Consider the following 22,524-nt stretch of genomic DNA (forward strand, 5'->3'; position numbering starts at 1 on the left):
GGCTGCTCTTTTCCAGTGCACCCCGCAAGGGCGACTTCTTCCCAAGGAAACGCCCAGACGGGAGGAACCGCTCAGTTTCTCACACCAGCACGGGTACCGAGGCTAATTCAGCTACCGGCGGCCAGGCCGAGGGGTCTGTAGATCCTTCCAGAGACAGTGCTGAGAGACCGCAAGGTTCTTTTACCGGGTGTACACCTGAGGGGCTATGCACTTGTACCTGCAACATGGCAGAGGGGGCGCCTGTACCCAGCACTACCGGCAACTCTGCTGAGGGTGACATTCCTACCAGGCCTCGGCCTGAGGTGCAGGGTAGGTCTCATGCTCCATCGCCAAGAGTCCTGGAGGAGGCCGGGCCCAGTGAGCCAAGCACCATGACTTTGGCACGTGGCATGCAGCTCGACAAGATGGCCACCACGCCAGACAAGATGGCCGCCCGAGGAATGCAGCAGGTGGGAGAACGAGTTACAAGGTGAGACTGGTGTCAACCAGCTACGTGGCCTACAGTTTAACCTTCAGCAGCACAGGACAGGTTTACCCCGCAAACAGCTAGACAGAGTATGCAGCGGCATCAGCAGCCGTCCGCTACCCGTCAATATCACCTGCCAACCCACGGGCCTGCGACGACAGGTTCTTTGAAAAGTTCCTCATGCTCATGTCCTCAGATGGGGTCCTTCCTTAGGGATGTAATCATGGACATGCTCGCTCTGGCCCCTCCCCCTGCACCTATAGTTATTCCTCCTATAGCTCCAGCACTGCAGGCCCGTTGCAGCCCCTGCTGCCACGCCGGCTCCTTCGATTCTGGCGCCCCTGCCTTCCACTGTTCAGGCGGTTCCGTACTAGCCTCTGCTGCAGCCTCCGGCTCCGGTCTCCACACCTCAGCCCTCGGCGCCCAGCACCCCTCCACTCGTTCCAGACAAGCCGGACACCCTGGTGGATGCAGACGAGGAAAAAGACCTCGACACACCATCAACAGTCTAGGCCTTCCACGAATGACTCACAGGTCTGGCAGAGTGAAGGCTTCAGCCCCGGCGTGGGAACTCAACGTGGTACTGACAAGGCTCATGGGGGCCGCCTTCGAACCTATGCATCAGGCCACTCTCAAGTTCCTTTCGTGGAAAACCCCTTTTATTGTGGCCATCATCCCTGCCAGGAGGGTAGTTGAGATCCAGGCCCTGTCCTGCAAGCGGCCTTATCTGACTTTTCACCTCACGAGGGTGGTGCTGCGGGCGCACCCTTCCTTCATGCCAAAGGTTCCGTCAGAATTCCACCTCAACAAACATTTGGTGTTGCCTGTGTTTTTTCCGACACCTTTGTCGCTGGCTGGAAGGACTTTGCACTCGCTGGATGTGGCGCGTGCTCTGAAGTTCTATGTGGCACGCACAAAGAGTTTTTACGGAAGATGTCTCAACCTTTCGTGAACTTTGGTCCTGTGAACCATGGGAAAGCTTGGTCCAAGGCTTCCATTTCCAGGTTGCTCTCCGCCTGTATTACACACTGTCACCGTTTGGCAAACCGACCAATGCCTGACCGGCTGAGAGCTCATTCCACCAGAGCGATCGCTGCGACGACTTCGTTCCTGTCTGGTGTGCCCCTGCTGGACATCTGCAGGGCTGCTATGTGGAGGTCTACACACACCTTCACAAGATTCTACAGCGTCGAAAGGGATTCCAGAGAGGACTCCAGGGTCGGCCAAGCAGTGCTACGCAACCTGTTCGCTTGAAGGTGAGCCTGTTCCGGAGGTAACAGTAATTGCTTCTGTTGAGCCTTGCCACCTCACGTCGTTGTGTATTTCTGTACTGCTATTCTTTATGTGAATCCATGCCAGACCCCATGCTGGAGAAGGAACAAGTTACTTACCTGTAACTGTTGTACTCTTTCGTCCTGTCCCCTTTCCTCCATACTGCATGGGCGCCTCTCGTTAGGGAAGGGAGACGGAACCTTTTTCACCAGAAGAAATCTTCCTATTTAAATTTAGAGGTACGCGGGGGCGTAGCCCTGGGAGCATGCGCTCGCCTGACTCTGCCCACCGGCGCCAGTCCCCTTTTCCGCGTCAACAGGAACAGGCCCATTTCACCAGCGCTCCTGGGATTGTCTTCGGACGTGTAATACCACGCGCTCTTCCCCGGATACTTTCTTCTGTCTTTCCTCCCCGATGCATTTCGACTTCAGCGGGCTTCAGCAGATGTCCAGCCTGCGAGGTGCTCTTCCCTACATCGGATCCCCACGTTCTTTGCCTCCGCTGCCTTGGCCCCGACCATGGATGGGAGGGTTGCACAAAATGCAAAGCACATTCTTTGCGTGCTTTGACTAGCTAGGTGGACAGAGCTCTTCGAGAAGTCGCCCCCAGAGGACTTGAAGGACTTTTGTCAGTCATAAGTCAAGGCCTAAGGGAGGGCTGCTCTTTTCCAGTGCACCCCGCAAGGGCGACTTCTTCCCAAGGAAACGCCCAGACGGGAGGAACCGCTCAGTTTCTCACACCAGCACGGGTACCGAGGCTAATTAAGCTACCGGCGGCCAGGCCGAGGGGTCTGTAGATCCTTCCAGAGACAGTGCTGAGAGACCGCAAGGTTCTTTTACCGGGTGTACACCTGAGGGGCTATGCACTTGTACCTGCAACATGGCAGAGGGGGCGCCTGTACCCAGCACTACCGGCAACTCTGCTGAGGGTGACATTCCTACCAGGCCTCGGCCTGAGGTGCAGGGTAGGTCTCATGCTCCATCGCCAAGAGTCCTGGAGGAGGCCGGGCCCAGTGAGCCAAGCACCATGACTTTGGCACGTGGCATGCAGCTCGACAAGATGGCCACCACGCCAGACAAGATGGCCGCCCGAGGAATGCAGCAGGTGGGAGAACGAGTTACAAGGTGGGACTGGTGTCAACCAGCTACGTGGCCTACAGTTTATCCTTCAGCAGCACAGGACAGGTTTACCCCGCAAACAGCTAGACAGAGTATGCAGCGGCATCAGCAGCCGTCCGCTACCTGTCAATATCACCTGCCAACCCACGGGCCTGCGACGACAGGTTCTTTGAAAAGTTCCTCATGCTCATGTCCTCAGATGGGGTCCTTCCTTAGGGATGTAATCATGGACATGCTCGCTCTGGCCCCTCCCCCTGCACCTATAGTTATTCCTCCTATAGCTCCAGCACTGCAGGCCCCGTTGCAGCCCCTGCTGCCACGCCGGCTCCTTCGATTCTGGCGCCCCTGCCTTCCACTGTTCAGGCGGTTCCGTACTAGCCTCTGCTGCAGCCTCCGGCTCCGGTCTCCACACCTCAGCCCTCGGCGCCCAGCACCCCTCCACTCGTTCCAGACAAGCCGGACACCCTGGTGGATGCAGACGAGGAAAAAGACCTCGACACACCATCAACAGTCTAGGCCTTCCACGAATGACTCACAGGTCTGGCAGAGTGAAGGCTTCAGCCCCGGCGTGGGAACTCAACGTGGTACTGACAAGGCTCATGGGGGCCGCCTTCGAACCTATGCATCAGGCCACTCTCAAGTTCCTTTCGTGGAAAACGCCTTTTATTGTGGCCATCATCCCTGCCAGGAGGGTAGTTGAGATCCAGGCCCTGTCCTGCAAGAGGCCTTATCTGACTTTTCACATCACGAGGGTGGTGCTGCGGGCGCACCCTTCCTTCATGCCAAAGGTTCCGTCAGAATTCCACCTCAACAAACATTTGGTGTTGCCTGTGTTTTTTCCGACACCTTTGTCGCTGGCTGGAAGGACTTTGCACTCGCTGGATGTGGCGCGTGCTCTGAAGTTCTATGTGGCACGCACAAAGAGTTTACGGAAGATGTCTCAACCTTTCGTGAACTTTGGTCCTGTGAACCATGGGAAAGCTTGGTCCAAGGCTTCCATTTCCAGGTGGCTCTCCGCCTGTATTACACACTGTCACCGTTTGGCAAACCGACCAATGCCTGACCGGCTGAGAGCTCATTCCACCAGAGCGATCGCTGCGACGACTTCGTTCCTGTCTGGTGTGCCCCTGCTGGACATCTGCAGGGCTGCTATGTGGAGGTCTACACACACCTTCACAAGATTCTACAGCGTCGAAAGGGATTCCAGAGAGGACTCCAGGGTCGGCCAAGCAGTGCTACGCAACCTGTTCCCTTGAAGGTGAGCCTGTTCCGGAGGTAACAGTAATTACTTCTGTTGAGCCTTGCCACCTCACGTCGTTGTGTATTTCTGTACTGCTATTTATTCTTTATGTGAATCCATGCCAGACCCCATGCTGGAGAAGGAACAAGTTACTTACCTGTAACTGTTGTACTCTTTCGTCCTGTCCCCTTTCCTCCATACTGCATGGGCGCCTCTCGTTAGGGAAGGGAGACGGAACCTTTTTCACCAGAAGAAATCTTCCCATTTAAATTTAGAGGCACGCGGGGGCGTAGCCCTGGGAGCATGCGCTCGCCTGACTCTGCCCACCGGCGCCAGTCCCCTTTTCCGCGTCAACAGGAACAGGCCCATTTCACCAGCGCTCCTGGGATTGTCTTCGGACATGTAATACCACGCGCTCTTCCCCGGATACTTTCTTCTGTCTTTCCTCCCCGATGCATTTCGACTTCAGCGGGCTTCAGCAGATGTCCAGCCTGCGAGGTGCTCTTCCCTACATCGGATCCCCACGTTCTTTGCCTCCGCTGCCTTGGCCCCGACCATGGATGGGAGGGTTGCACAAAATGCAAAGCACATTCTTTGCGTGCTTTGACTAGCTAGGTGGACAGAGCTCTTCGAGAAGTCGCCCCCAGAGGACTTGAAGGACTTTTGTCAGTCATAAGTCAAGGCCTAAGGGAGGGCTGCTCTTTTCCAGTGCACCCCGCAAGGGCGACTTCTTCCCAAGGAAACGCCCAGACGGGAGGAACCGCTCAGTTTCTCACACCAGCACGGGTACCGAGGCTAATTCAGCTACCGGCGGCCAGGCCGAGGGGTCTGTAGATCCTTCCAGAGACAGTGCTGAGAGACCGCAAGGTTCTTTTACCGGGTGTACACCTGAGGGGCTATGCACTTGTACCTGCAACATGGCAGAGGGGGCGCCTGTACCCAGCACTACCGGCAACTCTGCTGAGGGTGACAATCCTACCAGGCCTCGGCCTGAGGTGCAGGGTATGTCTCATGCTCCATCGCCAAGAGTCCTGGAGGAGGCCGGGCCCAGTGAGCCAAGCACCATGACTTTGGCACATGGCATGCAGCTCGACAAGATGGCCACCACGCCAGACAAGATGGCCGCCCGAGGAATGCAGCAGGTGGGAGAACGAGTTACAAGGTGGGACTGGTGTCAACCAGGTACGTGGCCTACAGTTTATCCTTCAGCAGCACAGGACAGGTTTACCCCGCAAACAGCTAGACAGAGTATGCAGCGGCATCAGCTGCCGTCCGCTACCTGTCAATATCACCTGCCAACCCACGGGCCTGCGCCGACAGGTTCTTTGAAAAGTTCCTCATGCTCATGTCCTCAGATGGGGTCCTTCCTTAGGGATGTAATCATGGACATGCTCGCTCTGGCCCCTCCCCCTGCACCTATAGTTATTCCTCCTATAGCTCTAGCACTGCAGGCCCCGTTGCAGCCCCTGCTGCCACGCCGGCTCCTTCGATTCTGGCGCCCCTGCCTTCCACTGTTCAGGCGGTTCCGTACTAGCCTCTGCTGCAGCCTCCGGCTCCGGTCTCCACACCGCAGCCCTCGGTGCCCAGCACCCCTCCACTCGTTCCAGACAAGCCGGACACCCTGATGGATGCAGACGAGGAAAAAGACCTCGACACACCATCAACAGTCTAGGCCTTCCACGAATGACTCACAGGTCTGGCAGAGTGAAGGCTTCAGCCCCGGCGTGGGAACTCAACGTGGTACTGACAAGGCTCATGGGGGCCGCCTTCGAACCTATGCATCAGGCCACTCTCAAGTTCCTTTCGTGGAAAACGCCTTTTATTGTGGCCATCATCCCTGCCAGGAGGGTAGTTGAGATCCAGGCCCTGTCCTGCAAGCGGCCTCATCTGACTTTTCACATCACGAGGGTGGTGCTGCGGGCGCACCCTTCCTTCATGCCAAAGGTTCCATCAGAATTCCACCTCAACAAACATTTGGTGTTGCCTGTGTTTTTTCCGAAGAGTTTACGGAAGATGTCTCAACCTTTCGTGAACTTTGGTCCTGTGAACCATGGGAAAGCTTGGTCCAATGCTTCCATTTCCAGGTGGCTCTCTGCCTGTATTACACACTGTCACCGTTTGGCAAACCGACCAATGCCTGACCGGCTGAGAGCTCATTCGACCAGAGCGATCGCTGCGACGACTTCGTTCCTGTCTGGTGTGCCCCTGCTGGACATCTGCAGGGCTGCTATGTGGAGGTCTACACACACCTTCACAAGATTCTACAGCGTCGAAAGGGATTCCAGAGAGGACTCCAGGGTCGGCCAAGCAGTGCTACGCAACCTGTTCCCTTGAAGGTGAGCCTGTTCCGGAGGTAACAGTAATTGCTTCTGTTGAGCCTTGCCACCTCACGTCGTTGTGTATTTCTGTACTGCTATTTATTCTTTATGTGAATCCATGCCAGACCCCATGCTGGAGAAGCAACAAGTTACTTACCTGTAACTGTTGTACTCTTTCGTCCTGTCCCCTTTCCTCCATACTGCATGGGCGCCTCTCGTTAGGGAAGGGAGACGGAACCTTTTTCACCAGAAGAAATCTTCCCATTTAAATTTAGAGGCACGCGGGGGCGTAGCCCTGGGAGCATGCGCTCGCCTGACTCTGCCCACCGGCGCCAGTCCCCTTTTCCGCGTCAACAGGAACAGGCCCATTTCACCAGCGCTCCTGGGATTGTCTTCGGACATGTAATACCACGCGCTCTTCCCCGGATACTTTCTTCTGTCTTTCCTCCCCGATGCATTTCGACTTCAGCGGGCTTCAGCAGATGTCCAGCCTGCGAGGTGCTCTTCCCTACATCGGATCCCCACGTTCTTTGCCTCCGCTGCCTTGGCCCCGACCATGGATGGGAGGGTTGCACAAAATGCAAAGCACATTCTTTGCGTGCTTTGACTAGCTAGGTGGACAGAGCTCTTCGAGAAGTCGCCCCCAGAGGACTTGAAGGACTTTTGTCAGTCATAAGTCAAGGCCTAAGGGAGGGCTGCTCTTTTCCAGTGCACCCCGCAAGGGCGACTTCTTCCCAAGGAAACGCCCAGACGGGAGGAACCGCTCAGTTTCTCACACCAGCACGGGTACCGAGGCTAATTCAGCTACCGGCGGCCAGGCCGAGGGGTCTGTAGATCCTTCCAGAGACAGTGCTGAGAGACCGCAAGGTTCTTTTACCGGGTGTACACCTGAGGGGCTTTGCACTTGTACCTGCAACATGGCAGAGGGGGCGCCTGTACCCAGCACTACCGGCAACTCTGCTGAGGGTGACATTCCTACCAGGCCTCGGCCTGAGGTGCAGGGTAGGTCTCATGCTCCATCGTCAAGAGTCCTGGAGGAGGCCGGGCCCAGTGAGCCAAGCACCATGACTTTGGCACGTGGCATGCAGCTCGACAAGATGGCCACCACGCCAGACAAGATGGCCGCCCGAGGAATGCAGCAGGTGGGAGAACGAGTTACAAGGTGGGACTGGTGTCAACCAGGTACGTGGCCTACAGTTTATCCTTCAGCAGCACAGGACAGGTTTACCCCGCAAACAGCTAGACAGAGTATGCAGCGGCATCAGCAGCTGTCCGCTACCCGTCAATATCACCTGCCAACCCACGGGCCTGCGACGACAGGTTCTTTGAAAAGTTCCTCATGCTCATGTCCTCAGATGGGGTCCTTCCTTAGGGATGTAATCATGGACATGCTCGCTCTGGCCCCTCCCCCTGCACCTATAGTTATTCCTCCTATAGCTCCAGCACTGCAGGCCCCGTTGCAGCCCCTGCTGCCAAGCCGGCTCCTTCGATTCTGGCGCCCCTGCCTTCCACTGTTCAGGCGGTTCCGTACTAGCCTCTGCTGCAGCCTCCGGCTCCGGTCTCCACACCTCAGCCCTCGGCGCCCAGCACCCCTCCACTCGTTCCAGACAAGCCGGACACCCTGGTGGATGCAGATGAGAAAAAGACCGACACACCATCAACAGTCTAGGCCTTCCACGAATGACTCACAGGTCTGGCAGAGTGAAGGCTTCAGCCCCGGCGTGGGAACTCAACGTGGTACTGACAAGGCTCATGGGGGCCGCCTTCGAACCTATGCATCAGGCCACTCTCAAGTTCCTTTCGTGGAAAGCGCCTTTTATTGTGGCCATCATCCCTGCCAGGAGGGTAGTTGAGATCCAGGCCCTGTCCTGCAAGCAGCCTTATCTGACTTTTCACATCACGAGGGTGGTGCTGCGGGCGCACCCTTCCTTCATGCCAAAGGTTCCGTCAGAATTCCATCTCAACAAACATTTGGTGTTGCCTGTGTTTTTTCCGACACCTTTGTCGCTGGCTGGAAGGACTTTGCACTCGCTGGATGTGGCGCGTGCTCTGAAGTTTTATGTGGCACGCACAAAGAGTTTACGGAAGATGTCTCAACCTTTCGTGAACTTTGGTCCTGTGAACCATGGGAAAGCTTGGTCCAAGGCTTCCATTTCCAGGTTGCTCTCCGCCTGTATTACACACTGTCACCGTTTGGCAAACCGACCAATGCCTGACCGGCTGAGAGCTCATTCCACCAGAGCGATCGCTGCGACGACTTCGTTCCTGTCTGGTGTGCCCCTGCTGGACATCTGCAGGGCTGCTATGTGGAGGTCTACACACACCTTCACAAGATTCTACAGCGTCGAAAGGGATTCCAGAGAGGACTCCAGGGTCGGCCAAGCAGTGCTACGCAACCTGTTCCCTTGAAGGTGAGCCTGTTCCGGAGGTAACAGTAATTGCTTCTGTTGAGCCTTGCCACCTCACGTCGTTGTGTATTTCTGTACTGCTATTCTTTATGTGAATCCATGCCAGACCCCATGCTGGAGAAGGAACAAGTTACATACCTGTAACTGTTGTACTCTTTCGTCCTGTCCCCTTTCCTCCATACTGCATGGGCGCCTCTCGTTAGGGAAGGGAGACGGAACCTTTTTCACCAGAAGAAATCTTCCCATTTAAATTTAGAGGTACGCGGGGGCGTAGCCCTGGGAGCATGCGCTCGCCTCACTCTGCCCACCGGCGCCAGTCCCCTTTTCCGCGTCAACAGGAACAGGCCCATTTCACCAGCGCTCCTGGGATTGTCTTCGGACATGTAATACCACGCGCTCTTCCCCGGATACTTTCTTCTGTCTTTCCTCCCCGATGCATTTCGACTTCAGCGGGCTTCAGCAGATGTCCAGCCTGCGAGGTGCTCTTCCCTACATCGGATCCCCACGTTCTTTGCCTCCGCTGCCTTGGCCCCGACCATGGATGGGAGGGTTGCACAAAATGCAAAGCACATTCTTTGCGTGCTTTGACTAGCTGGGTGGACAGAGCTCTTCGAGAAGTCGCCCCCAGAGGACTTAAAGGACTTTTGTCAGTCATAAGTCAAGGCCTAAGGGAGGGCTGCTCTTTTCCAGTGCACCCCGCAAGGGCGACTTCTTCCCAAGGAAACGCCCAGACGGGAGGAACCGCTCAGTTTCTCACACCAGCACGGGTACCGAGGCTAATTCAGCTACCGGCGGCCAGGCCGAGGGGTCTGTAGATCCTTCCAGAGACAGTGCTGAGAGACCGCAAGGTTCTTTTACCGGGTGTACACCTGAGGGGCTATGCACTTGTACCTGCAACATGGCAGAGGGGGCGCCTGTACCCAGCACTACCGGCAACTCTGCTGAGGGTGACATTCCTACCAGGCCTCGGCCTGAGGTGCAGGGTAGGTCTCATGCTCCATCGCCAAGAGTCCTGGAGGAGGCCGGGCCCAGTGAGCCAAGCACCATGACTTTGGCACGTGGCATGCAGCTCGACAAGATGGCCACCACGCCAGACAAGATGGCCGCCCGAGGAATGCAGCAGGTGGGAGAACGAGTTACAAGGTGGGACTGGTGTCAACCAGCTACGTGGCCTACAGTTTATCCTTCAGCAGCACAGGACAGGTTTACCCCGCAAACAGCTAGACAGAGTATGCAGCGGCATCAGCAGCCGTCCGCTACCTGTCAATATCACCTGCCAACCCACGGGCCTGCGACGACAGGTTCTTTGAAAAGTTCCTCATGCTCATGTCCTCAGATGGGGTCCTTCCTTAGGGATGTAATCATGGACATGCTCGCTCTGGCCCCTCCCCCTGCACCTATAGTTATTCCTCCTATAGCTCCAGCACTGCAGGCCCCGTTGCAGCCCCTGCTGCCACGCCGGCTCCTTCGATTCTGGCGCCCCTGCCTTCCACTGTTCAGGCGGTTCCGTACTAGCCTCTGCTGCAGCCTCCGGCTCCGGTCTCCACACCTCAGCCCTCGGCGCCCAGCACCCCTCCACTCGTTCCAGACAAGCCGGACACCCTGGTGGATGCAGACGAGGAAAAAGACCTCGACACACCATCAACAGTCTAGGCCTTCCACGAATGACTCACAGGTCTGGCAGAGTGAAGGCTTCAGCCCCGGCGTGGGAACTCAACGTGGTACTGACAAGGCTCATGGGGGCCGCCTTCGAACCTATGCATCAGGCCACTCTCAAGTTCCTTTCGTGGAAAACGCCTTTTATTGTGGCCATCATCCCTGCCAGGAGGGTAGTTGAGATCCAGGCCCTGTCCTGCAAGAGGCCTTATCTGACTTTTCACATCACGAGGGTGGTGCTGCGGGCGCACCCTTCCTTCATGCCAAAGGTTCCGTCAGAATTCCACCTCAACAAACATTTGGTGTTGCCTGTGTTTTTTCCGACACCTTTGTCGCTGGCTGGAAGGACTTTGCACTCGCTGGATGTGGCGCGTGCTCTGAAGTTCTATGTGGCACGCACAAAGAGTTTACGGAAGATGTCTCAACCTTTCGTGAACTTTGGTCCTGTGAACCATGGGAAAGCTTGGTCCAAGGCTTCCATTTCCAGGTGGCTCTCCGCCTGTATTACACACTGTCACCGTTTGGCAAACCGACCAATGCCTGACCGGCTGAGAGCTCATTCCACCAGAGCGATCGCTGCGACGACTTCGTTCCTGTCTGGTGTGCCCCTGCTGGACATCTGCAGGGCTGCTATGTGGAGGTCTACACACACCTTCACAAGATTCTACAGCGTCGAAAGGGATTCCAGAGAGGACTCCAGGGTCGGCCAAGCAGTGCTACGCAACCTGTTCCCTTGAAGGTGAGCCTGTTCCGGAGGTAACAGTAATTGCTTCTGTTGAGCCTTGCCACCTCACGTCGTTGTGTATTTCTGTACTGCTATTCTTTATGTGAATCCATGCCAGACCCCATGCTGGAGAAGGAACAAGTTACTTACCTGTAACTGTTGTACTCTTTCGTCCTGTCCCCTTTCCTCCAGACTGCATGGGCGCCTCTCGTTAGGGAAGGGAGACGGAACCTTTTTCACCAGAAGAAATCTTCCCATTTAAATTTAGAGGTACGCGGGGGCGTAGCCCTGGGAGCATGCGCTCGCCTCACTCTGCCCACCGGCGCCAGTCCCCTTTTCCGCGTCAACAGGAACAGGCCCATTTCACCAGCGCTCCTGGGATTGTCTTCGGACATGTAATACCACGCGCTCTTCCCCGGATACTTTCTTCTGTCTTTCCTCCCCGATGCATTTCGACTTCAGCGGGCTTCAGCAGATGTCCAGCCTGCGAGGTGCTCTTCCCTACATCGGATCCCCACGTTCTTTGCCTCCGCTGCCTTGGCCCCGACCATGGATGGGAGGGTTGCACAAAATGCAAAGCACATTCTTTGCGTGCTTTGACTAGCTAGGTGGACAGAGCTCTTCGAGAAGTCGCCCCCAGAGGACTTGAAGGACTTTTGTCAGTCATAAGTCAAGGCCTAAGGGAGGGCTGCTCTTTTCCAGTGCACCCCACAAGGGCGACTTCTTCCCAAGGAAACGCCCAGACGGGAGGAACCGCTCAGTTTCTCACACCAGCACGGGTACCGAGGCTAATTCAGCTACCGGCGGCCAGGCCGAGGGGTCTGTAGATCCTTCCAGAGACAGTGCTGAGAGACCGCAAGGTTCTTTTACCGGGTGTACACCTGAGGGGCTATGCACTTGTACCTGCAACATGGCAGAGGGGGCGCCTGTACCCAGCACTACCGGCAACTCTGCTGAGGGTGACATTCCTACCAGGCCTCGGCCTGAGGTGCAGGGTAGGTCTCATGCTCCATCGCCAAGAGTCCTGGAGGAGGCCGGGCCCAGTGAGCCAAGCACCATGACTTTGGCACGTGGCATGCAGCTCGACAAGATGGCCACCACGCCAGACAAGATGGCCGCCCGAGGAATGCAGCAGGTGGGAGAACGAGTTACAAGGTGAGACTGGTGTCAACCAGCTACGTGGCCTACAGTTTAACCTTCAGCAGCACAGGACAGGTTTACCCCGCAAACAGCTAGACAGAGTATGCAGCGGCATCAGCAGCCGTCCGCTACCTGTCAATATCACCTGCCAACCCACGGGCCTGCGACGACAGGTTCTTTGAAAAGTTCCTCATGCTCATGTCCTCAGATGGGGTCCTTCCTTAGGGATGTAATCATGGACATGCTCGCTCTGGCCCCTCCCCCTGCACCTATAGTTATTCCTCCTATAGCTCCAGCACTGCAGGCCCGTTGCAGCCCCTGCTGCCACGCCGGCTCCTTCGATTCTGGCGCCCCTGCCTTCCACTGTTCAAGCGGTTCCGTACTAGCCTCTGCTGCAGCCTCCGGCTCCGGTCTCCACACCTCAGCCCTCGGCGCCCAGCACCCCTCCACTCGTTCCAGACAAGCCGGACACCCTGGTGGATGCAGACGAGGAAAAAGACCTCGACACACCATCAACAGTCTAGGCCTTCCACGAATGACTCACAGGTCTGGCAGAGTGAAGGCTTCAGCCCCGGCGTGGGAACTCAACGTGGTACTGACAAGGCTCATGGGGGCCGCCTTCGAACCTATGCATCAGGCCACTCTCAAGTTCCTTTCGTGGAAAACGCCTTTTATTGTGGCCATCATCCCTGCCAGGAGGGTAGTTGAGATCCAGGCCCTGTCCTGCAAGCGGCCTTATCTGACTTTTCACCTCACGAGGGTGGTGCTGCGGGCGCACCCTTCCTTCATGCCAAAGGTTCCGTCAGAATTCCACCTCAACAAACATTTGGTGTTGCCTGTGTTTTTTCCGACACCTTTGTCGCTGGCTGGAAGGACTTTGCACTCGCTGGATGTGGCGCGTGCTCTGAAGTTCTATGTGGCACGCACAAAGAGTTTTTACGGAAGATGTCTCAACCTTTCGTGAACTTTGGTCCTGTGAACCATGGGAAAGCTTGGTCCAAGGCTTCCATTTCCAGGTTGCTCTCCGCCTGTATTACACACTGTCACCGTTTGGCAAACCGACCAATGCCTGACCGGCTGAGAGCTCATTCCACCAGAGCGATCGCTGCGACGACTTCGTTCCTGTCTGGTGTGCCCCTGCTGGACATCTGCAGGGCTGCTATGTGGAGGTCTACACACACCTTCACAAGATTCTACAGCGTCGAAAGGGATTCCAGAGAGGACTCCAGGGTCGGCCAAGCAGTGCTACGCAACCTGTTCCCTTGAAGGTGAGCCTGTTCCGGAGGTAACAGTAATTGCTTCTGTTGAGCCTTGCCACCTCACGTCGTTGTGTATTTCTGTACTGCTATTCTTTATGTGAATCCATGCCAGACCCCATGCTGGAGAAGGAACAAGTTACATACCTGTAACTGTTGTACTCTTTCGTCCTGTCCCCTTTCCTCCATACTGCATGGGCGCCTCTCGTTAGGGAAGGGAGACGGAACCTTTTTCACCAGAAGAAATCTTCCCATTTAAATTTAGAGGTACGCGGGGGCGTAGCCCTGGGAGCATGCGCTCGCCTCACTCTGCCCACCGGCGCCAGTCCCCTTTTCCGCGTCAACAGGAACAGGCCCATTTCACCAGCGCTCCTGGGATTGTCTTCGGACATGTAATACCACGCGCTCTTCCCCGGATACTTTCTTCTGTCTTTCCTCCCCGATGCATTTCGACTTCAGCGGGCTTCAGCAGATGTCCAGCCTGCGAGGTGCTCTTCCCTACATCGGATCCCCACGTTCTTTGCCTCCGCTGCCTTGGCCCCGACCATGGATGGGAGGGTTGCACAAAATGCAAAGCACATTCTTTGCGTGCTTTGACTAGCTGGGTGGACAGAGCTCTTCGAGAAGTCGCCCCCAGAGGACTTGAAGGACTTTTGTCAGTCATAAGTCAAGGCCTAAGGGAGGGCTGCTCTTTTCCAGTGCACCCCACAAGGGCGACTTCTTCCCAAGGAAACGCCCAGACGGGAGGAACCGCTCAGTTTCTCACACCAGCACGGGTACCGAGGCTAATTCAGCTACCGGCGGCCAGGCCGAGGGGTCTGTAGATCCTTCCAGAGACAGTGCTGAGAGACCGCAAGGTTCTTTTACCGGGTGTACACCTGAGGGGCTATGCACTTGTACCTGCAACATGGCAGAGGGGGCGCCTGTACCCAGCACTACCGGCAACTCTGCTGAGGGTGACATTCCTACCAGGCCTCGGCCTGAGGTGCAGGGTAGGTCTCATGCTCCATCGCCAAGAGTCCTGGAGGAGGCCGGGCCCAGTGAGCCAAGCACCATGACTTTGGCACGTGGCATGCAGCTCGACAAGATGGCCACCACGCCAGACAAGATGGCCGCCCGAGGAATGCAGCAGGTGGGAGAACGAGTTACAAGGTGGGACTGGTGTCAACCAGCTACGTGGCCTACAGTTTATCCTTCAGCAGCACAGGACAGGTTTACCCCGCAAACAGCTAGACAGAGTATGCAGCGGCATCAGCAGCCGTCCGCTACCTGTCAATATCACCTGCCAACCCACGGGCCTGCGACGACAGGTTCTTTGAAAAGTTCCTCATGCTCATGTCCTCAGATGGGGTCCTTCCTTAGGGATGTAATCATGGACATGCTCGCTCTGGCCCCTCCCCCTGCACCTATAGTTATTCCTCCTATAGCTCCAGCACTGCAGGCCCCGTTGCAGCCCCTGCTGCCACGCCGGCTCCTTCGATTCTGGCGCCCCTGCCTTCCACTGTTCAGGCGGTTCCGTACTAGCCTCTGCTGCAGCCTCCGGCTCCGGTCTCCACACCTCAGCCCTCGGCGCCCAGCACCCCTCCACTCGTTCCAGACAAGCCGGACACCCTGGTGGATGCAGACGAGGAAAAAGACCTCGACACACCATCAACAGTCTAGGCCTTCCACGAATGACTCACAGGTCTGGCAGAGTGAAGGCTTCAGCCCCGGCGTGGGAACTCAACGTGGTACTGACAAGGCTCATGGGGGCCGCCTTCGAACCTATGCATCAGGCCACTCTCAAGTTCCTTTCGTGGAAAACGCCTTTTATTGTGGCCATCATCCCTGCCAGGAGGGTAGTTGAGATCCAGGCCCTGTCCTGCAAGAGGCCTTATCTGACTTTTCACATCACGAGGGTGGTGCTGCGGGCGCACCCTTCCTTCATGCCAAAGGTTCCGTCAGAATTCCACCTCAACAAACATTTGGTGTTGCCTGTGTTTTTTCCGACACCTTTGTCGCTGGCTGGAAGGACTTTGCACTCGCTGGATGTGGCGCGTGCTCTGAAGTTCTATGTGGCACGCACAAAGAGTTTACGGAAGATGTCTCAACCTTTCGTGAACTTTGGTCCTGTGAACCATGGGAAAGCTTGGTCCAAGGCTTCCATTTCCAGGTGGCTCTCCGCCTGTATTACACACTGTCACCGTTTGGCAAACCGACCAATGCCTGACCGGCTGAGAGCTCATTCCACCAGAGCGATCGCTGCGACGACTTCGTTCCTGTCTGGTGTGCCCCTGCTGGACATCTGCAGGGCTGCTATGTGGAGGTCTACACACACCTTCACAAGATTCTACAGCGTCGAAAGGGATTCCAGAGAGGACTCCAGGGTCGGCCAAGCAGTGCTACGCAACCTGTTCCCTTGAAGGTGAGCCTGTTCCGGAGGTAACAGTAATTGCTTCTGTTGAGCCTTGCCACCTCACGTCGTTGTGTATTTCTGTACTGCTATTCTTTATGTGAATCCATGCCAGACCCCATGCTGGAGAAGGAACAAGTTACTTACCTGTAACTGTTGTACTCTTTCGTCCTGTCCCCTTTCCTCCAGACTGCATGGGCGCCTCTCGTTAGGGAAGGGAGACGGAACCTTTTTCACCAGAAGAAATCTTCCCATTTAAATTTAGAGGTACGCGGGGGCGTAGCCCTGGGAGCATGCGCTCGCCTCACTCTGCCCACCGGCGCCAGTCCCCTTTTCCGCGTCAACAGGAACAGGCCCATTTCACCAGCGCTCCTGGGATTGTCTTCGGACATGTAATACCACGCGCTCTTCCCCGGATACTTTCTTCTGTCTTTCCTCCCCGATGCATTTCGACTTCAGCGGGCTTCAGCAGATGTCCAGCCTGCGAGGTGCTCTTCCCTACATCGGATCCCCACGTTCTTTGCCTCCGCTGCCTTGGCCCCGACCATGGATGGGAGGGTTGCACAAAATGCAAAGCACAATCTTTGCGTGCTTTGACTAGCTAGGTGGACAGAGCTCTTCGAGAAGTCGCCCCCAGAGGACTTGAAGGACTTTTGTCAGTCATAAGTCAAGGCCTAAGGGAGGGCTGCTCTTTTCCAGTGCACCCCGCAAGGGCGACTTCTTCCCAAGGAAACGCCCAGACGGGAGGAACCGCTCAGTTTCTCACACCAGCACGGGTACCGAGGCTAATTCAGCTACCGGCGGCCAGGCCGAGGGGTCTGTAGATCCTTCCAGAGACAGTGCTGAGAGACCGCAAGGTTCTTTTACCGGGTGTACACCTGAGGGGCTATGCACTTGTACCTGCAACATGGCAGAGGGGGCGCCTGTACCCAGCACTACCGGCAACTCTGCTGAGGGTGACATTCCTACCAGGCCTCGGCCTGAGGTGCAGGGTAGGTCTCATGCTCCATCGCCAAGAGTCCTGGAGGAGGCCGGGCCCAGTGAGCCAAGCACCATGACTTTGGCACGTGGCATGCAGCTCGACAAGATGGCCACCACGCCAGACAAGATGGCCGCCCGAGGAATGCAGCAGGTGGGAGAACGAGTTACAAGGTGAGACTGGTGTCAACCAGCTACGTGGCCTACAGTTTATCCTTCAGCAGCACAGGACAGGTTTACCCCGCAAACAGCTAGACAGAGTATGCAGCGGCATCAGCAGCCGTCCGCTACCTGTCAATATCACCTGCCAACCCACGGGCCTGCGACGACAGGTTCTTTGAAAAGTTCCTCATGCTCATGTCCTCAGATGGGGTCCTTCCTTAGGGATGTAATCATGGACATGCTCGCTCTGGCCCCTCCCCCTGCACCTATAGTTATTCCTCCTATAGCTCCAGCACTGCAGGCCCCGTTGCAGCCCCTGCTGCCACGCCGGCTCCTTCGATTCTGGCGCCCCTGCCTTCCACTGTTCAGGCGGTTCCGTACTAGCCTCTGCTGCAGCCTCCGGCTCCGGTCTCCACACCTCAGCCCTCGGCGCCCAGCACCCCTCCACTCGTTCCAGACAAGCCGGACACCCTGGTGGATGCAGACGAGGAAAAAGACCTCGACACACCATCAACAGTCTAGGCCTTCCACGAATGACTCACAGGTCTGGCAGAGTGAAGGCTTCAGCCCCGGCGTGGGAACTCAACGTGGTACTGACAAGGCTCATGGGGGCCGCCTTCGAACCTATGCATCAGGCCACTCTCAAGTTCCTTTCGTGGAAAACGCCTTTTATTGTGGCCATCATCCCTGCCAGGAGGGTAGTTGAGATCCAGGCCCTGTCCTGCAAGAGGCCTTATCTGACTTTTCACATCACGAGGGTGGTGCTGGGGGCGCACCCTTCCTTCATGCCAAAGGTTCCGTCAGAATTCCACCTCAACAAACATTTGGTGTTGCCTGTGTTTTTTCCGACACCTTTGTCGCTGGCTGGAAGGACTTTGCACTCGCTGGATGTGGCACGTGCTCTGAAGTTCTATGTGGCACGCACAAAGAGTTTACGGAAGATGTCTCAACCTTTCGTGAACTTTGGTCCTGTGAACCATGGGAAAGCTTGGTCCAAGGCTTCCATTTCCAGGTGGCTCTCCGCCTGTATTACACACTGTCACCGTTTGGCAAACCGACCAATGCCTGACCGGCTGAGAGCTCATTCCACCAGAGCGATCGCTGCGACGACTTCATTCCTGTCTGGTGTGCCCCTGCTGGACATCTGCAGGGCTGCTATGTGGAGGTCTACACACACCTTCACAAGATTCTACAGCGTCGAAAGGGATTCCAGAGAGGACTCCAGGGTCGGCCAAGCAGTGCTACGCAACCTGTTCCCTTGAAGGTGAGCCTGTTCCGGAGGTAACAGTAATTGCTTCTGTTGAGCCTTGCCACCTCACGTCGTTGTGTATTTCTGTACTGCTATTCTTTATGTGAATCCATGCCAGACCCCATGCTGGAGAAGGAACAAGTTACTTACCTGTAACTGTTGTACTCTTTCGTCCTGTCCCCTTTCCTCCAGACTGCATGGGCGCCTCTCGTTAGGGAAGGGAGACGGAACCTTTTTCACCAGAAGAAATCTTCCCATTTAAATTTAGAGGTACGCGGGGGCGTAGCCCTGGGAGCATGCGCTCGCCTCACTCTGCCCACCGGCGCCAGTCCCCTTTTCCGCGTCAACAGGAACAGGCCCATTTCACCAGCGCTCCTGGGATTGTCTTCGGACATGTAATACCACGCGCTCTTCCCCGGATACTTTCTTCTGTCTTTCCTCCCCGATGCATTTCGACTTCAGCGGGCTTCAGCAGATGTCCAGCCTGCGAGGTGCTCTTCCCTACATCGGATCCCCACGTTCTTTGCCTCCGCTGCCTTGGCCCCGACCATGGATGGGAGGGTTGCACAAAATGCAAAGCACATTCTTTGCGTGCTTTGACTAGCTAGGTGGACAGAGCTCTTCGAGAAGTCGCCCCCAGAGGACTTGAAGGACTTTTGTCAGTCATAAGTCAAGGCCTAAGGGAGGGCTGCTCTTTTCCAGTGCACCCCGCAAGGGCGACTTCTTCCCAAGGAAACGCCCAGACGGGAGGAACCGCTCAGTTTCTCACACCAGCACGGGTACCGAGGCTAATTCAGCTACCGGCGGCCAGGCCGAGGGGTCTGTAGATCCTTCCAGAGACAGTGCTGAGAGACCGCAAGGTTCTTTTACCGGGTGTACACCTGAGGGGCTATGCACTTGTACCTGCAACATGGCAGAGGGGGCGCCTGTACCCAGCACTACCGGCAACTCTGCTGAGGGTGACATTCCTACCAGGCCTCGGCCTGAGGTGCAGGGTAGGTCTCATGCTCCATCGCCAAGAGTCCTGGAGGAGGCCGGGCCCAGTGAGCCAAGCACCATGACTTTGGCACGTGGCATGCAGCTCGACAAGATGGCCACCACGCCAGACAAGATGGCCGCCCGAGGAATGCAGCAGGTGGGAGAACGAGTTACAAGGTGGGACTGGTGTCAACCAGCTACGTGGCCTACAGTTTATCCTTCAGCAGCACAGGACAGGTTTACCCCGCAAACAGCTAGACAGAGTATGCAGCGGCATCAGCAGCCGTCCGCTACCTGTCAATATCACCTGCCAACCCACGGGCCTGCGACGACAGGTTCTTTGAAAAGTTCCTCATGCTCATGTCCTCAGATGGGGTCCTTCCTTAGGGATGTAATCATGGACATGCTCGCTCTGGCCCCTCCCCCTGCACCTATAGTTATTCCTCCTATAGCTCCAGCACTGCAGGCCCCGTTGCAGCCCCTGCTGCCACGCCGGCTCCTTCGATTCTGGCGCCCCTGCCTTCCACTGTTCAGGCGGTTCCGTACTAGCCTCTGCTGCAGCCTCCGGCTCCGGTCTCCACACCTCAGCCCTCGGCGCCCAGCACCCCTCCACTCGTTCCAGACAAGCCGGACACCCTGGTGGATGCAGACGAGGAAAAAGACCTCGACACACCATCAACAGTCTAGGCCTTCCACGAATGACTCACAGGTCTGGCAGAGTGAAGGCTTCAGCCCCGGCGTGGGAACTCAACGTGGTACTGACAAGGCTCATGGGGGCCGCCTTCGAACCTATGCATCAGGCCACTCTCAAGTTCCTTTCGTGGAAAACGCCTTTTATTGTGGCCATCATCCCTGCCAGGAGGGTAGTTGAGATCCAGGCCCTGTCCTGCAAGAGGCCTTATCTGACTTTTCACATCACGAGGGTGGTGCTGGGGGCGCACCCTTCCTTCATGCCAAAGGTTCCGTCAGAATTCCACCTCAACAAACATTTGGTGTTGCCTGTGTTTTTTCCGACACCTTTGTCGCTGGCTGGAAGGACTTTGCACTCGCTGGATGTGGCGCGTGCTCTGAAGTTCTATGTGGCACGCACAAAGAGTTTACGGAAGATGTCTCAACCTTTCGTGAACTTTGGTCCTGTGAACCATGGGAAAGCTTGGTCCAAGGCTTCCATTTCCAGGTGGCTCTCCGCCTGTATTACACACTGTCACCGTTTGGCAAACCGACCAATGCCTGACCGGCTGAGAGCTCATTCCACCAGAGCGATCGCTGCGACGACTTCATTCCTGTCTGGTGTGCCCCTGCTGGACATCTGCAGGGCTGCTATGTGGAGGTCTACACACACCTTCACAAGATTCTACAGCGTCGAAAGGGATTCCAGAGAGGACTCCAGGGTCGGCCAAGCAGTGCTACGCAACCTGTTCCCTTGAAGGTGAGCCTGTTCCGGAGGTAACAGTAATTGCTTCTGTTGAGCCTTGCCACCTCACGTCGTTGTGTATTTCTGTACTGCTATTCTTTATGTGAATCCATGCCAGACCCCATGCTGGAGAAGGAACAAGTTACTTACCTGTAACTGTTGTACTCTTTCGTCCTGTCCCCTTTCCTCCAGACTGCATGGGCGCCTCTCGTTAGGGAAGGGAGACGGAACCTTTTTCACCAGAAGAAATCTTCCCATTTAAATTTAGAGGTACGCGGGGGCGTAGCCCTGGGAGCATGCGCTCGCCTCACTCTGCCCACCGGCGCCAGTCCCCTTTTCCGCGTCAACAGGAACAGGCCCATTTCACCAGCGCTCCTGGGATTGTCTTCGGACATGTAATACCACGCGCTCTTCCCCGGATACTTTCTTCTGTCTTTCCTCCCCGATGCATTTCGACTTCAGCGGGCTTCAGCAGATGTCCAGCCTGCGAGGTGCTCTTCCCTACATCGGATCCCCACGTTCTTTGCCTCCGCTGCCTTGGCCCCGACCATGGATGGGAGGGTTGCACAAAATGCAAAGCACATTCTTTGCGTGCTTTGACTAGCTAGGTGGACAGAGCTCTTCGAGAAGTCGCCCCCAGAGGACTTGAAGGACTTTTGTCAGTCATAAGTCAAGGCCTAAGGGAGGGCTGCTCTTTTCCAGTGCACCCCGCAAGGGCGACTTCTTCCCAAGGAAACGCCCAGACGGGAGGAACCGCTCAGTTTCTCACACCAGCACGGGTACCGAGGCTAATTCAGCTACCGGCGGCCAGGCCGAGGGGTCTGTAGATCCTTCCAGAGACAGTGCTGAGAGACCGCAAGGTTCTTTTACCGGGTGTACACCTGAGGGGCTATGCACTTGTACCTGCAACATGGCAGAGGGGGCGCCTGTACCCAGCACTACCGGCAACTCTGCTGAGGGTGACATTCCTACCAGGCCTCGGCCTGAGGTGCAGGGTAGGTCTCATGCTCCATCGCCAAGAGTCCTGGAGGAGGCCGGGCCCAGTGAGCCAAGCACCATGACTTTGGCACGTGGCATGCAGCTCGACAAGATGGCCACCACGCCAGACAAGATGGCCGCCCGAGGAATGCAGCAGGTGGGAGAACGAGTTACAAGGTGAGACTGGTGTCAACCAGCTACGTGGCCTACAGTTTAACCTTCAGCAGCACAGGACAGGTTTACCCCGCAAACAGCTAGACAGAGTATGCAGCGGCATCAGCAGCCGTCCGCTACCCGTCAATATCACCTGCCAACCCACGGGCCTGCGACGACAGGTTCTTTGAAAAGTTCCTCATGCTCATGTCCTCAGATGGGGTCCTTCCTTAGGGATGTAATCATGGACATGCTCGCTCTGGCCCCTCCCCCTGCACCTATAGTTATTCCTCCTATAGCTCCAGCACTGCAGGCCCGTTGCAGCCCCTGTTGCCACGCCGGCTCCTTCGATTCTGGCGCCCCTGCCTTCCACTGTTCAGGCGGTTCCGTACTAGCCTCTGCTGCAGCCTCCGGCTCCGGTCTCCACACCTCAGCCCTCGGCGCCCAGCACCCCTCCACTCGTTCCAGACAAGCCGGACACCCTGGTGGATGCAGACGAGGAAAAAGACCTCGACACACCATCAACAGTCTAGGCCTTCCACGAATGACTCACAGGTCTGGCAGAGTGAAGGCTTCAGCCCCGGCGTGGGAACTCAACGTGGTACTGACAAGGCTCATGGGG

Source organism: Ambystoma mexicanum, chromosome 2q (assembly GCF_040938575.1).
Source record: "Ambystoma mexicanum isolate Mex_15411 chromosome 2q, UKY_AmexF1_1, whole genome shotgun sequence".
Taxonomy (NCBI): domain Eukaryota; kingdom Metazoa; phylum Chordata; class Amphibia; order Caudata; family Ambystomatidae; genus Ambystoma; species Ambystoma mexicanum.